The 16,690-nt window shown below is 49.1% G+C and overlaps 1 protein-coding gene and 1 long non-coding RNA gene across 5 annotated transcripts in view; one reads left to right on the top strand and one right to left on the bottom strand.

The window, feature by feature from the left end:
* Positions 1–6,059: 6,059 nt before the first annotated feature.
* IARS1 (isoleucyl-tRNA synthetase 1) overlaps positions 6,060–16,690 on the top strand; it is a 215,518-nt gene continuing 204,887 nt past the window's right edge. For 2 of the 3 annotated variants that reach the window (XM_075939705.1, XM_075939706.1), the window contains exons 1-2: positions 6,060–6,211; positions 11,494–11,587. The gene's annotated coding sequence lies outside the window, so the exon portion shown is untranslated. The remainder of the gene's footprint in view (positions 6,212–11,493; positions 11,588–16,690) is intronic. The other variant, XM_075939707.1, reaches the window with a different exon arrangement.
* Positions 14,630–16,690, bottom strand: part of LOC112546510 (uncharacterized) — a 35,265-nt gene continuing 33,204 nt past the window's right edge. The window contains exons 4-6 of one of the 2 annotated variants that reach the window (XR_012906583.1): positions 16,534–16,585; positions 16,129–16,253; positions 14,630–14,845 (exon numbers count right to left, since the gene is read on the bottom strand). This is a non-coding gene — a long non-coding RNA (uncharacterized LOC112546510). The remainder of the gene's footprint in view (positions 14,846–16,128; positions 16,254–16,533; positions 16,586–16,690) is intronic. The other variant, XR_003090204.2, reaches the window with a different exon arrangement.

Below are 16,690 nucleotides of genomic sequence, written 5' to 3'. Positions count from 1 at the left end.
TCGTCTGTCATAGAGAACATTTAAGAAGACTTGAGAAGTTTTATTGGGAGGCAGGCTCCCAGCCCCACCTACAGCCCTGTTCCCTCTGCTGAAGCCCTGCCCCCACCATGCAGAGGAGAGGAGGAGGAACAGTGTGCTGAGTGCATGCGCATTTTCCCCACCACAGGGAGGGGAAGAGTGCGTGCGCACCCCAGCATCCTCAGAGCAGCGGAGAGGGAAGAGGCTGCAAGGCCCAAGCCTCCCCGCTTCTGGGAGCAGTGGGCAAGGAGAAGGCCCTGCGACCCGAGCCAGCCCAAGCCTCCCCATCTCTGGGAGCAGCAGGGATGGAGGAGGCCATTTGTGCATGCCCCAGCATCCCCAGAGCAGCGGGTACGGAAGAGGATGTATGGCCCGAGCTTCCCCCCACTTCCGGGAGCAGCAGGGAGGGAGGAGACCCTTCGGCCTGAGCCAGCCCAAGCCTTCCCCAACCCGGGTTTCTGCGGACTGTATATTGCCCAGGCCTGGTCTAACTACATTTCTTACCCCTCCTAGTCTCTTTGAGCAGAACTTCTGAAGCCACAAGCTGTCACTTCTATCTTAGATGGAATTACATGACTCTCCCACTCTGAGGCTATGTCTACACAGCAGCGTCATTTTGGAATAACTGATGTTATTCTGAAATAACAAAGAGCATGTCTATGCTACAAACTATTATTTTGAAATAATGGTGAGTTGGAGGACTTCTTACTCCAACTCATGGTAACACTCATTTAACAAAGGGTAAGGTAAGTCGAAAGACGAATGTTCTTCCTTATACTTCCTGCTGTGTAGACAGCCTCAAAAGCTGAATTAAGCTATTTCAACGTATTGAAATTGACATAGCTCAAATTGCCTAACTTAATTCGACTTTTGCCTTGCATTGTAGATGTACCTTTTGTGGGCAGTGGGTAGCTGTTCCAAACTCTGGTTATTTCAGCAGGCCTGATTTGGAAAAGACCATGTAGATCTGTTCCTTTCAAGAGCTATGACAGTAGTAAATACAGTGACCAACCTTTTTAAAACAAAGTACAGGCAGTCCCTGGGTTACGTACAAGATAGGGACTGTAGGTTGGTTCTTAAGTTGAATCTGTATGTAAGTCGGAACTGGCATCCAGATTCAGCTGCTGCTGAAACTGATCAGCGGCTGACTACAGGAAGCCCGAGGCAGAGTTGCTCTGCCCCGGGCTTCCTGGAATCAGCCAGCTGATCAGTTTCAACAGGCTGAATCTGGACGCCAGTTCTTACATACAGATTCAACTTAAGAACCGCAGGCGTCCCCAAGTCAGCTGCTGCTGAAACTGATCAGCGGCTGATTCCAGGAAGCCTGGGGCAGAGCAACTCTGCCTCGGGCTTCCTGTAGTCAATGCTGGTCAGTTTCAGCAGCGGCTGACTTGGGGACGCCTGGGGCAGAGCAGCTTGGGTGCTGCTGGGTTGCTCCAGTAGCACCGCTCCTCGGCGCTACTGGACCAACCCAGCAGCACCCAAGCTGCTCTGCCCCAGGCGTCCTGATTCAGCCGCTGCTGAAACTGACCAGCAGTGGCTGAATCAGGACGCCTGGGGCAGAGCAGCTGGGGTGCTGCCAGGTTGGTCCAGTAGCGCCCAGAGCGGCGCTACTGGACCAACCGGCAGCGCCCCAGCTGCTGTACCACAGGCGTCTGGAGCAAAGCCGCGGAGCACGGGGGCAGCGGGACAGCCCAGACGTGCCGTGGCTGTCCTGCTACCCGTGGGCTCCGCGGCTTTGCTCCCTGTCTCCCTGGTCTGCTGGTCTCCAGCAGACCAGGGAGACAGGGAGCAAAGCCGTGGAACACGCCGGCAGCGGGACAGCTGTGGCGCGTCTGGGCTGTCCGCTGCCCGCGTGCTCTGCGGCTTTGCTCCACGTCTCCCCAGACCAGGGAGACGGGGAGCAAAGCCGCGGAGCACGCGGGCAGCCCAGACGCGCCGCGGCTGTCCCGCTGCCGGCGTCCTCAGAGGCTTTGCTTCCCGTCTCCCTGGTCTCCAGCAGACCAGGGAGACGGGCAGCAAACCCCGTTCGTAACTGCGGATCCGCCATAAGTCGGATCCGCGTAACTCGGGGACTGCCTGTATTGTATTTTTTAGAACAGACTATAGTTACATCTAACTTTTCCCAGAGGTTTAATATTCCTTGGAACTAGGAAGTTTAACTTCTTTAGGAAGACTATAGTCTTGAGTGACTACCTATATATAGTCTCTCTCCATTAGTTTATCTCCCTAAATACTTTCTGACAATCAGCTCCCCATAAAACTGCTCTTTTGAAATTTGTCAGAGGCAGGATCAGGGCCATACTTAGGCTGACACAGCATAAATGGCTGAGGGCACCTGACATTTTGGGCACCACTGGGATAGCAGTTAAGCTCCTGCACACTCAGTGTACACTGCAGTTTCCTTAGATGTAGGGGCCATATTCATAGTCAGTTGCACCCTTCTGTGTGTGGGTGAGGGTACAGGATTCTCTGTGAACTCTCTGCTGCTATGAAGAAGGGGGGGAGGGGGAGGAGGAGGGCGGTTAGTACCTTTTGTTGCCTTGTCTCTTTTCACTGCTGCCATAGTGTCTGATGCATTCCAGTTTTGGTGTGTGTAAGCAATGGGGGGTGAGGGATTCTTTTGGAGGCAACAGTTTAATAATACTGCATAGGGCTCCATAAATCCTAAGGATGGCCCTATATAGGATTCTTAACTAACAGGGTTGACATATTGTTTTTCTAGTGAGTGATGGTACATCCTCACTTAGCTCTATTGTGTTCCTTTCCTATTTGTTCCTTCCATGGACTCCCTCAATGATATCAGCTCAATCAAACAGGCAATTCCAATAACTGTTCAGTGACCATATCTCACCAATCAGTTCACTTTCAGGGTGCATATAATTATTTCACCTCATTATTTTTTGATAATTCCTACCACTATTCCATCACAATTTACCATGCAAAAACTGTTCATGCTTCACCCATTAGCCAATTATTTGGTGACCTTGAAGAGTGCTGACCCTCATTCACATACTATTATCAACAGTGGTGTGACGGGCCATCACTGTCCCAGGGGCGGGGCGATCGGAGTCCCCACCGGCGGGGGGCCGACGGCCAGCCCCAGACCCCCCAGCAACCCCGCAACACCGGCCGCCGGGGATGGCAGGCTGGGGTGCTTCCCCCGCACCTGCACCGGCAGCCGTTGGGCGGCTCGATTCCCCGCGGACTTGCTCAGGGGGGGCGAGGCCGGGGAGCGCGGCCGCTTGACAGGGCCGCTTGCTGGGACGTGCCCGGAAGGGGCGGGGCCCTGGGCGGCGGCCGACGCGGCGGGCCAGTTCAAAAGGGCCCGCCGCCGGAGAAGCAGGGCGCAGGCTCCTCGCGGCGGCGGAGGAGCAGCCCCCGCCGCAGGATGGAGCGTGAGCGCCACTCAGCCCGGCTACCGGCCCGGCGCTGGTCCTGGGGCCTCCTGGACAGCCGCTGCCCCTGGCAAGCGCTCAGCCCCTCTTCGGACGGCGGGCAGACCCCGCCGTGCCGAGCCAGGAGGGAACGGGACGGCCAGGAGCGTGCCGGGACCGGAGACCCCACCCCCGAGACTCCGCCCGGACGTCGGACGCCGCGGACCGCCGGGTCAAGGTAGGCGCAGGGGCGACGGGGACGGGCCGCCGGACCCGATGAGAGGGAGGAAGGAGCCCGGGGCAGGGCGCTTTTGGTGACCGTGGGTGGACGAGCTTAAGGGGGGAGAATCCTCACCTCCCCCGTCCACCGTGCCGGGGCGCTAAGCGGCCCCGGCGCTCAGGGCCCCGGGCTGGGACCCGGAGAGAGGGTGGGACCGGGTCCCCCTCCCTCCCCACGGGGAGCGTCCAGCACCTGACAGCCACGCTCGACGGAAGAGCACAAACTAGAACCCCGGACTGGGGAGAACTTAAACTGGGGGCGTCGGCCCCGCACGGCGGGTAATCACTGCCAGGGTTCGCTGACCCCCCCTTCCAGCCGGGAGGGGGTGATCGCACCCAAGGGGCCCGGGCCACATATCGGGGATCCGGGAACAACAAGGGACAAAAGGAGGACATAGGGGTCCGCAGACCCACCCCTCTCGGACTGAGAGGGGGTGATTGCACCCCAAACCCTCACAAGTGGGAAAAAATAAAAATAGGAGGCACTCTTCAAAGTGCTGTGTGCTCTTGGCAGGGTGGGAGGAAGCTTTACATGCTCCCAGGCCCTGAGTGGCCTGGGGGCAGTGGGGCAGCAGGGCCTCCGCGGGTAGATCAACCTGCTTGGCAGGCCACATCCGGCCTGTGGAGGCCCTTTTGCCCACCCTTGTGTTAGAGGCCCCAAGATCTACCTGTGGATCCCAATTGACTGGTTGGTGATGACTGATGTAGATACCCTCAAAGCCACAGGAGATGTTATTGCCAATAGAAAAGCTGCGGGAAAATTCCCCTCTAAGCAGGATGTTCAGGGACTGAACATAATCTCTCAGACAAGGCTTGTCTTTACCTCTGGGGTTTGTATGGCCATTTCTACATATCCCGCCTTTCTCGCACACCTAGTACTCTGGAACAAAATACAGGACTATGTAGCACTTTAAAGACTAACAAGATAAGATGGTTTATTAGATGATGAGCTTTCGTGGGCCAGACCCATTTCCTCAGATCAAATAGTGGAAGAAAACAGTCACAACCATATATACCAAAGGATACAATTAAAAAAATGAACACATATGAAAAGGACAAATCACATTTCAGAACAGAAGGGGGATGATATATAGAAATATATAGACAGACCCATAGTCTCCTATAGACAACCACCTAACCTCAAGATGATTCTTACCAACAGCCATAGGACATACCACACTAATACCAACCCTGGTACTTTCCCTTGCAACAAACCCCATTGCCAGCTTTGTCCACATATTCACTCTGCTGACACCATTATTGGGCCTAACCAAGTAAGTTATAAGATCAAGAATACATATTCCTGTGCATCCAGAAATATAATTTATGCTATCATGTGCCGAAAGTGTCCGTCTGCTATGTACATTGGACAAACATCTCAGACACTTCGCCAAAGAATCAATGCCCACAAAACAGACATTAGACAGGATCACAAAGAAAAAACAGTTTCTTGCCATTTCAACCAGAAAGGACACTGTCTCAATGACTTAACTACATGCATCCTACTCAAGAAGACTTTCAAATCTGCACTTGAAAGGGAATCCTCTGAACTGGCATTCATGCTAAAATTCAACACTCTCCATGGGGGGTTGAACAAAGACCCCAACTACCTTACCCATTACAAAGATAGCTTCCCCAATTATCACCTCTAATACCATTAGCTCACAGACATCTACCTTTCCCCACCTCTAATATCATTAACTCATAGACATTCACCTTCCTTCCCTCCCCCCTCCTCTTTCTGTTCTGAAATGTGATTTGTCCTTTTCCCATGTGTTCATTTTTTTTAATTGTATCCTTTGGTATATATGGTTGTGACTGTTTTCTTCCACTATTTGATCTGAGGAAGTGGGTCTGGCCCACGAAAGCTCATCACCTAATAAACCATCTTGTTAGTCTTTCAAGTGCTACGTAGTCCTGTCTTTTTTGTTCCAGCTGCACCAGACTAACACGGCTACATCTCTATCCCTAGTCCTCTGGGTGGGCCACTGCAGTGTGTGTGGGGGGATCGCTTAAATAGACCAGGCTGGGGCGGGAAAAGGGATGGGAAGCGCAGCAGCGAGCCCATCAAACCGGGCAGCGGAGAAGGATGAACATAAACCAACCGAAACTGTATCGCGCCCATAGGATGCACCTTGCGGCGCGCGCAGCGCAGCACAGCTCCGCGCTGCACTAGACCGGCCGTTGCAAATGGAATCTTCGCCTGCAGGCGTGCAGCGCGCGCGTTGCAGCCGCAGAGAGCCCCGCCCCGCGTGCCAATGCTCTCGCCCGCGCGGCCGCGGCTCCCAGGCAACACCCCAGCAAAGCCCAGGAACTCACGTCGTTGCCACGCTCCCTTCCCCGGCCTTCCTCCCGTCGCCTCCTTCGTGGGTTGGAGAGGCGCTTGGCCAATCAGAGTCCGGCTTGTTGTGGCCTGTGTAAGGAGCGCGGAGGTGGGTTCCCGCCCGCAGGCGCCGCCCCTACTTCCTGTCATGCTTTCCTTCGCTTGCATCACTTCTCGCCGGCCGGCTGCTGGAGCTGAGGGGTCGAGACGAGCGGTGAGTGCAGGCGGCTGGCCGGGAATCGGGGACAGGGCGGAGCTATCGTGCCGGCCTCTATGTGCGGCTCCGCAGCCCAGTGACACTCCCAGCGACATCCGCGGGGCAGGGGCAGCGGGCACGAGGGGCCGCGCCTGGCGGGTGAAGGAAACGCTGCGGCCTGGGTCTGGCAGCGATTGGTGACGGGGGCTGCCTGGCCCCCAGGCAGGACCGAGACCTTGGAGGGGAGACTGGCATTGCCCGGCTCTTAGGAGGGGCTTGATCCCTGGGAGTAACCGAAGGCAGGTGGGGCCAGATGTGTGCGGTTCCTGAGGGGGTGGATGTTTTCGTCCAAAGCAGACTGAGGAGGTACGAAGCCTCACAATACTGGGTGCCCGGAAAACGCAATAGCAGCTGGAAACTCGGTGTTGATAAATGCACAGTGATGCACACTGGAAAACATAATCCTAGATATATACCCACAGTGATGGTTTTGGGGGCAATTCTGGGATAGCAGGTAAGAGGGGATCAACTCCCACTGTTACTACTCAAGAAAGAAATCCTGAGGTCATTATGGATAGTAAAAAACAACAAAGTATTAGGAAACATTAGGAAGAAGATGAATTATGACATATTGTATTACTGTGTCACTATATGAAACTAACATCACCTTGCATACTGCACACATTTCTTGTGACTCCGTCTCAAAAAGCATAAATTAGAAATGGAAAAGATACAGATATGGGTGACAAATTGAAGGGTATAGAACAGCTTTTGTAGAAAAAAGACAAAAAAAGAAGGACTAGGACTATTTATCTTGGGAAAGAGATGGGGGGAGTGTATGATAAGTATATCAAATGTGAATAGTGTGGAGAAATTGAATAAGTAAATGTTTACTCCTTCACATAACCCAAGAATCAGGGATCAGACAATGAAATCAAGAGGCAGTGGGTTTAAAATAAACAAGGGGAAGTACTTCAGCTTGTGGACTTTGTTGCCGAGGGACAAGGTGAAAGCCAGAAGAATAACTGGATTGAAAAAGGAATTATCTACATTTATGGAGGATAGGTGAGGTCCATTAATGGTTACTAGCTAACGTGTCAATGATACATGTCCATACTCTGGGTGCCCCCTAAGCCTTTTACTCATTGATGATGTGAATGGATGATAGGATGGATCACTTGATTGCCCTCTTCTGTTTGTTCCCCTTGAAGCATCTGGCATTGGCCACTGTCAGAAGACAAAGGTTTACCATTCCTCCAGGATTCTCCTGGGGGCTCTAGGAATTAAATATTAAACTTCAATTAAAAATTATGTCATTTGATGAAACCTCCAGGAATATGTCCAAACACAATTGGCAGTTCCCTGTTAGGTGGACCATTGGTCTGACTCAGTATGTCTGTTCTTATGTTCTGAATGTCTACCACCGGAAGTAAAGGAAAACTGCTAATAAATAATCCAATATTTGGATAACTGTAGTTTAGGGGAAGATGCAGTATTAATAGCTACTTTCAAGTTACTAAAATTTATATTTTAAAAGTCCAATTTTGTCCTCATTATAATTGCTACTTACTTTGTGTGTGTTTTCTGCTTGGAAAGTGAAGTCAGTTTCATGGTTTTAGAACCAGTTTCTTTTTTAGTTTCCTGAAACTGGTATGTTAAATGACAACAATGCATGGGCGGTATAGGTATTTGTTTAATAAATGGAAATGTTCAAAGGTCAATGCCTTTTTAATTTTAGAAGTATGAGATCATAATCTGTCTCTGTTCCATGAAACATCCATGGTTTTGATATTGATTGTTTACTCAGACATTTTTTAAAGCTGTGTAGAATGAAATTATCTGTAAAAAGTTACTGTTTTTCTATCATCAAGTAAGCAACAACTCAAGAAATTAACCAAAATATGCTAGATGAAGGAACTAATGCTTCTTGCAATGTACTGTACATTATAAGCATTTTATTTGTATTGATTTATTAAGGGAAATATACTCTTAATGAAGGTTGACATTTGACTGATTTAGCTGTAATAAGTTTGACACCTTTTCCTTGGGAAAAGTTACCCAGATGTGATGCTTCCTTTGATCTGGGCTAAGTATCTTTATTACTTTGTTCAGGTGATATGAGGTTATTGTCAGATGATGAAGTCTCTCTTACCAGGTAACAGCAATAGCAGTATCATAAGAACTATAGGATTAACCATATCTTGGCCATTGTTTCCATTGATTAAAGTGACTTGCAGTAACTGCAGAGCTGTCAGTCCTGTTAATGAATGAGCTCTCTTAGATTTTTTTTTTTTTTTTGTTCGATTGGTCAAGCTAATATGAAAAATGTGCAATGCTAGTTGTGGGATGAAAGGGTTAATTAAAGTAATTTTCCTTGGGGATTTTTTTTGGTAGATAAGTACAGGCAGTCCCCGAGTTACGCGGATCCGCAGTTACGAACGGGGCTTTTCTCGCCCCGGAGGACGGGAGCGGCAGGACGCCCAGATGCACTGCAGTCCCGCCGCCCCTGTCCTCCGGGGCGAGAAAAGCTGCTCCACGTCTCCCTGGTCTGCTGGGGGGGGAGCAAAGACCGGGAGCAAAGCCGCGGAGCGCGCCCGCAGCGGAACAGCCCGGGTGCGCCTGGGCTGTCCCGCTGTGGGCGTGCTCCAAGGCTTTGCTCCCCGTCTCCCTGGTCAGCAGACCAGGGAGATGGAGCAAAGCCGTGGAGGGCGCGGGCATCCCGCCACCCGCGTCTCCCTGGTCTGCTGGGGGGGGGGGGTGCAGCTAGTGCCGCCCCTCCTCCCCCCCCCCCCCCCCAGCAGACCAGGATTTTCTTGCCTACCCCTGTGGTAGAGCAGCTGGGATGCTGCCGGGTTGGTCCTGCAACACCGCTCCTCGGCGCTGCTGTACCAACTGGGCAGCACCCCAGCTGCTCTGCCCCAGGCGTCCTGATTCAGCCACTGCTGGTCAGTTTCAGCAGTGGCTGAATCAGGACGCCTGGGGCAGAGTTGCTCTGCCCCGGGCTTCCTGGAATCAGCCGCTGATCAGTTTCAGCAGCAGCTGACTTGGGGACGCCTGGGTTTCTTAAGTTGAATCCTATGTAAGTCAGAACTGGCGTCCAGATTCAGCCACTGTTGAAACCGATCAGTTTCAGCAGCGGCTGACGCCAGTTCCGACTTACATACAGGTTCAACTTAAGAACAAACCTACAGTCCCTATCTTGTACGTAACCCGGGGACTGCCTGTATCAGCTTTATATATTTCTTGAACAGTTTGGCCTTTACCATAATATTTCTTTAATTGGTCTTCTGTATTCTGAGGCATTTCAATATAATTTCTGGAAGAAATGTGCCCATAGTTATTTTAACCAGTGTTAAATGATGCCTTACTGGGATGAAATAACTTTTTTTTTTTTTCGCTTCCCTTTCTGGGTTCTGCTGTTTTCATTTCAATCATTTCCCCAGATTGGGATTCAGAAACTCAGTTTAATCACAATAAATTACAATCTCTAATTAGTCGGGCTAAAATACAGAGACTGCCCTTTTAAGGTTTAGTCTTCCAATAATTTGAATCCTTAATTTATCAAATCTGAAGTTTTACCCGAAGTTGTATCATTAAAAACTATAGACAAGGCCTAGGCTTATCTGCCACCATATAATTTACCTCTGCTCATAAGCAGAAAAGGCCCACATTCTGTAGTACACTTCCACCATTGCTGAAACTAGCCACACCTGTTTTGAGGGGAGTTTATTTTCCAATTTTTCCTAGTATAGGTTCAGTCTAAATATGTTAGGGGTATTATATAGGCTTTCTAGGTAGCTATTTGGAAATTTCTATTGGGGGAAGAAAAATCACATATGGAAAAGATTAAGCTTTCATTAGCAGCTACATGATGAGTTGTGTACAGTGCTACTTGGAACAGAAGGGGTAAATGAGAACTTTCTGGGTGTCTGGCTGATGAGTCTTGCTCACATGCTCAGGGTTTAGCTGATCGCCATATTTGGGGTCGGGAAGGAATTTTCCTCCGGGGTAGATTGGCAGAGGCCCTGGAGGTTTTTCGCCTTCCTCTGTAGCATGGGGTACAGATCACAGCTAGAGGATTCTCTTCATCTTGGGGTCTTCAAAGTATTTGAAGGCTTCAATATCTGAGATATAGGTGAGAGGATTATTCTAGGAGGGGTGGGTGAGATTTTGTGGCCTGCACTGTGCAGGGTGTCAGACTAGATGATCATAATGGTCCCTTCTGATCTTAAAGTCTATGAGAATGAGGGATGTTAGTGTATAGCTGTTTAAATGATTAACGGCTTAATGGTTAGTCCAAATGACTACAGAGGCAAAAAATGGGGGTGAGGTGGAGCTGGTGCCTGTGGTGAGCTGGCTTTTAAGCTGGCTCCCCATGCGTGCTGATTCCCTGAGGAGCAGGCTCTATCCATGGTGGTTCTGGGCTTGCTGTGGACAGAGGCTGCTCCACGGGATGCTGGAGCAGCCTCTGTTGTCATCCTGGGCTGCTGCCTCTATATCACAGGTGAAAGGTGGGGCAGCAGGTGGGAGCTGGTCAGCTCAGGGTAAGGATTTAAGCATCTAGTCAGCTATTTGATAAGCATATGCAAAGGGGGAGCAGGAGCCGGTGTTGGGGGGAGCTGTCTTAAAAGCTGGTTTCCCTCCAGCACCATCTCTGCCTCCCCCGCTGAGGAATAGCGGGGGACCGGGCGCAAGCTGGGAATCAGCTGATTTCCGGCTTGCACCCCTTCCCCCGTAGCGCTTATGCTTTTTAAATGTATTAAGAGCTGCAAGCCTTGTATTTTTTTAAAGTCATTCATTTACTCATTCCAGTCTTCCTTAAATGTATAAGGGGAAAGTGGAGATTTGGATTAGCCTGGGAAGGGAATTTCATGTCGATTCAGGAGGGGGATAGAGAGTGGGAGAGGATGAACAGAGCATGAGTATTCATAGCGTGGCATTGGAAGGAGATGTGGATCTTGACCCCAAGTGCTGAATTCAGAGAGTCTTTGGATCAGACCTATAGTTTGTTTGTAAATTCGTATATAACCATAACTAATAGTGGTAAAAATTCACTTAAATTATTCTGATGGTAATGGTCTACTTTTTCCTTATTTTAATTACTTTAGGTTGCTGCAAAAAGGTGGTTCATAATTTTTTTTTTAAGTTCACAGTCCACACAGAGGCTGATGGATTATAAAATATTTCATAGTTAATTATTTGCATTGTATTAATGTATAGTATAATTAAATTATTGGTTTAATGAATTTTACTAGTCTATGATTTTATGTAATTGCTTCTGTAATTGTATTTCCCTCTAGGTAAGAAGGCTGCTATTTGTCCATGTTAACTGTAGCACCATCACTACTGATTGAAGAATACTGTTCCCACTGAATGTTGTTGTCTCTTAAAAAAGTATGTTACACATTTATTTCCTAGTAGTATAACTACATTTATTTTGTTACTATTCAGTAAGGGTGAGCCTACACAGTAGGGCTTAACTCGAAATAAGCCATGCAAATTGAGATACATCAATTGTCTAGCTTATTTCAAAATTAGGAGCACAGCACTTATTTCGAAATAGAGCACTCTTTCTCTGACTTCCTTTACTCCTTGTACAATGAGGGTTACAGAAGTGATTTGTCCTTTTCATATGTGTTCATTTTTTTAATTGTATCCTTTGATATATATGGTTGTGACTATTTTCTTCCACTATTTGATCTGAGGAAGTATCTGGCCCACGAAAGCTCATCATCTAATAAACCATCTTGTTAGTCTTTAAAGTGCTACATAGTCCTGTATTTTGTTTCAGAAGTCAAAGTAAGAGGTCTTCCAGCTTGATGTTATTTTGGTAGTATTTGGAAATGACTGCCTGCTATGTAGTCATGGACTAAGTTGTCCCAGGGCAGAGACATCAAATGCCATGCTAGTGATGAGCAGCAAACTCTTCCAGGTGCTGTGATCACTCAGCCAATGTTCAGAGAGATGCCCAGCTAAACTGCATGAATGCTCTCAAAAGGTGCATCTATACTGCTTGTGTCATAGCTCAGCTGCAGCAGCACTACAGTGTCCCGCTTTATTGCTGGGAGTGAATTCTTCTGCCAATTTAAAAAAACAAACAAACAACCCCATCTGAATGAGAGGTGGAAACTTTATAGCCAGGAGCTGCTGTCTATACAGGTGCTTTTCAGCACTTAAGCTTCTGTCCTGGGGGGTGTTTTCTACATGTGAATGCTATGCGGCTCTGAAAATGAGGTGGGTGGGCCTAAAATTCTCTGTGTGGGGTCATGGACGTGCATAGCTTAGAGGGAGCCATGGTTAAGAGCTGTTATAACTGAGTAATGTCATCTTCTTTGACTTTCATGTTCACTAAAAACAGGACAGGAAATAATGAGCTTACTTTTCAGCCAGGAAGGTTTAGATTAAATGTTAGGAAAAATTTCTGGAGTAAGTTTCCAAGGGTAGTTGTGGAATTCCCAGTCATTGGACATTGGTAAGCAATTGTTCAAGTTCTTATGAGGAATGGTGTAATTTTAGTTCGTTTAGCCTTGGTTCAGAGTGCTACACTTTCTGGGTATCAGAGAGGTAGCCGTGTTAGTCAGATGCATGTCCGCTTTTGCAGATTCAGACTAAGTGGGTCTTTGCCCACGAAAGCTTATGCTCCTATGCTTCAGTTACTCTATAAGGTGCAACAGGACTCCTCGCCGCTTTTACACTTTCTGTGATTCTGCATTCAGTTCTTATACCTTGTAGCTGTCATGGTGATGTGGGTGCACTGTATTGGAGGCTATGAACAATGCAACTCTGAGCATGGGCATTGCAGCCTGCTTCTGGGAAAGACTGAGAAGTGTTCGGTCAGCGCACAGCATTTTTTTTGTATTATCAATGGTCTGTCATTAAGGCACTAATTTGTCCTCTATCCCTCACTACAGCAAAGTACTAGATTTAATATGGTGAATTCTTTGCTCTAGTCTTGTGTTCAGTTATAGTTTATCTTCTGATACAGTGGTTCCCAACCTTTTTTATACTATGAACCATCAAACCCATTCACAAACTTTTGGCAGATGGGTAACATTTTATTTGCATATTTAGTATGCAAATAATGAATATACAGAGAAAATGTTTCCTGTCCACCAACCCACTCACCCTCTGACCCTGTCTTGTCAGTGCATATCCTTCTACCTCAGAACCCTCTGACTCCATCCAGCCAATTCTGGTACTCTTGACATGCATCTGATGAAGTGGGTCTTTGCCCAGGAAGGCTTATGCTCCAATAAATCTGTTAGCCTATAAGGTGCCACAGGACTTCTCGTTGTTTATGCAGATTCAGACTAACATGGCTATGCCTCTGATACCTGGTACTGTCTCTGTATTATTAAATCTGCCAAACCCATCATCTGATATCCCCTATCTCCCACTAACTCTGTTACCTCACAAGTCTGTCTTGCCAAACCTGTCACCCCAGTGCCCACTGCCTCCTACTTCCCAGCACCCCCTTTACCCCAACTTCCTTTTGTCAACTACCTCTGTCTTGCCTGGAGTCTGTCCTGCATCCACTGTGACTATCAAACTTGACATGCTGTCTCAGCAACCCCTGACTTAAACATAACCTCCCATTTCCCTGGACCCTGCCCCATCACTCCCAGTGCTTCCTGATCCTGTCCCACCACCCCTGTTGCCCCATGCTCTACAAACTTCATGACTGTCTGTTGTGCCAAACCTTGATCCTGCCCTACTGACCCTACAACTCTGAGGCCCCTCGACCCTGCTAAGATGCCCTTAGATCTGCTGCCCCCGAGTCAGAAGTATGAGCTACACCGCACCTGGCTCCATAACCACGGGCTCACTGCAACCCACCCCCTTTTGCCCTTTGACCTCTAACCCCTGCCCTCCCCTAGCCCCAACCCAGCCCCTTGCTCCCCAGTGCCTAACACCCTTTGACCCTCACCCCATCCTGTGCCCTTTGTCCCTTTAACCTCTGACCCCTACAGCCCATGCCAACACCCTCTTGCCCTGTGACCCCACCATGCCCTCACCCAACACCCATTTGACCCCACGCCCACACCTTCCAGAGCGAGGCTGCCCCCTCTAGTGAGCGTGGCAGTAACTCACGCACAGGCACGGGCAGGGGCAGTAGCCATTGGCAGTGCATGCGCTCCCTCTTCCTTCAGACCCCTTCCCTCCTCAAGTGCGTCTTGTGCCCCATAGGTGGGGGCAGTGGAGCCCTTGCCAGGCCACCATCTTACCTGGGTGGGAGGAGGGAGGCGCCTCCTGCTCTGCCTTCTCCTGCTGCCTCCTCAGCCCCAGCACCACTGTTGGGCAAAATCAGCTGACTTCAGCTCCAGCAGCTGCTGTAGCCCCGCAGCCAGTGGTTCATGTCCTGGCACCAGTCCGTGGACCGGTGGGTAGGAACTGCTGTTCTAATGGAACCATGCAATATGATTTTTGTGTAGCAGTTTTTATTGGCTTAGCCCAGAGGTCTGCAACTTACTGCATGGGTGCTATCAGTGGCATGTGAGCCAATTTTCATTGACATGTGGGTGGTACCTCAGCCCTTCCCCTACCCCGTGCAGTGGCTTGGGCTTTAGCCTCACAGCAGGTGGGGCCCAGGCAGGGAATTCATCTGATTGGTGGGGGTGGGGTGTTGTCAAGCAGCTGCTAAGCTGATCTGTGCTTGAAAAGAAGCAGAAAGATAAGGAGGTGTTAATGGCTTAGATTTACAAACACCTAATGAGACCAATATGTGCCTAATGGGAATTGCATTCATTTTCATTTGACTTTTAATGGGATTTAGACATCTGGGGTTTCCTGGAGTGGAAAGCAGGTTAGGCATGTATCTGCTTCCTTAGGCACTCTCTCTTTATATCTGGGTCTAGATATAAAAAACAGAGCTAAAGGCTCTGATGGGACTTGTCAACAAAAGCATAACTCATTATTTTTCCCTGTGTTATCAAAACTGGCTGAAATATGATGACCTATTTTCATGAAGGGGAAAAACAAAGCATTAACTTATGAATATGTTTTCATTTCAAAGTGTGCCACATGGATCCATTTTTTATTTTTTCCCTCTCTCAAAATGTCCTATGCCTTTTCTATTTCTCCCCGACCCTCAAAGAAGTTAGTGAAATTTTTCCTTTACAAAAAGCCCTCCAAAAACTGGTGCTAACTAGTTATAAAAGACTTTGAAGTTTTAAGTTAGTGAAAAGGCATGATATTTTTTAAACAAGAAGAACCATTTTGACAGTGTTGACAGTTTGGTATGAGGCAGTTTTCTTTTAGAAAAGATACCTTTCTTGCTCCCTAAAAGGGGGGGAACCTTTAAAAATTTCAACCAGCTCAGTGTTACACTCAGACACTTGGGTGAATCTTCATCTCCGCTTAGTGCTACCAGGAGGTGTGTATGCTTCACACCCTACAGCAGGGAGTATTTAACTGCAGTGCAGACCTACCCTCAGCGCACTAGATCAGGTAAAGATAGTGGGTGTAAGTCTCCTTGAGCTGTAACTCCTCCAGCTGTAGTGTAGATGTGCCCTTGGAGCAGTGGTCTCTAACCTTTTTGAATTTAAGTGCAATCCAAGATCTATCTCAAATCCAAATACCCTTGTCCGCCTCCTTTGTGCCCCTTCTTTGAAGCCCTGCCCCTGCCGACTCTGTCCTCCCTCCCTCTTTCCCCCATTCTCCCTCCCTTTCATCAGGCAGGGAAAGAGGTTTGGGGCACAGGCTCTCTTGGGCTAAGCGATTTGGAGTGTGAGAAGGGCTCTGAGCTAAGACTGGGACAGGGAGTTGGGTACAGCAGGGTGTTCTGGGCTCAGGCTCTAAGCATGCTACATAGTCCTGCTTTAAGGGAGTTTGGGTCCAGGGGGCTCGGGCCTAGGTCAGAGAACTGGGATGCTGGAGGGGAGGTGTTCATGACTGGGGCAGGCGTTCAGAGCTTGCTGCAGCTGGGCACTGCCTACCTCCGGTGGCTCCTGGGTGGTGGTGCAGTTGGGCTGAGGCAGGTTCATCCCTGCCCTGGCCCTGCACCACTCCCAAAAGCAGCCAGCAAACTCCATCCCCAGTCCTGTTGTGTCCCCTCTCTGCTCTGTGGAGAAAGGATACAGTGTTGGAGTGGGGGCACTTTGACATCAGCGCCCCTCTTCTCCCTCCCCTGCCCTGCACAGCAAGCAGGAGGCTCCCGGAGGTGGGGGGAGGCAGTTCCAAGGCAAAGGGCAGGAGGTGCGCAGCAGTAGGGAGAGGGGCAGCTGAAGTGCTGGCACTTGACAGCCTCTTGGCCAAACCAGTCAGGATCACCTGTCAGAGGCTCCAAGATCTACCAGTAGACACTGATCTACTGGTTGGTCATCACTGCTTTGGGGGCTTACCTGAGCTCGCTCCAGAAGTCTGGGATGGAGCCAAGAATTAAGCCCGTGTATCCTAAAGTAAGAAAGAAAAAGATTCTTTTAAGAGAATGTTTTTGGATTGTTTGCAGATATCTAAAACTCTTTAAAAAATCCTGTGTTACAAAGATGGTAAGAGCTG

This window comes from Pelodiscus sinensis, chromosome 11 (assembly GCF_049634645.1).
Source record: "Pelodiscus sinensis isolate JC-2024 chromosome 11, ASM4963464v1, whole genome shotgun sequence".
In the NCBI taxonomy this organism is placed as follows: Eukaryota; Metazoa; Chordata; order Testudines; family Trionychidae; genus Pelodiscus; species Pelodiscus sinensis.
The sequence above is the reverse complement of the archived record's forward strand: the minus strand, read 5'-3'. Positions and strand labels throughout refer to the sequence as shown.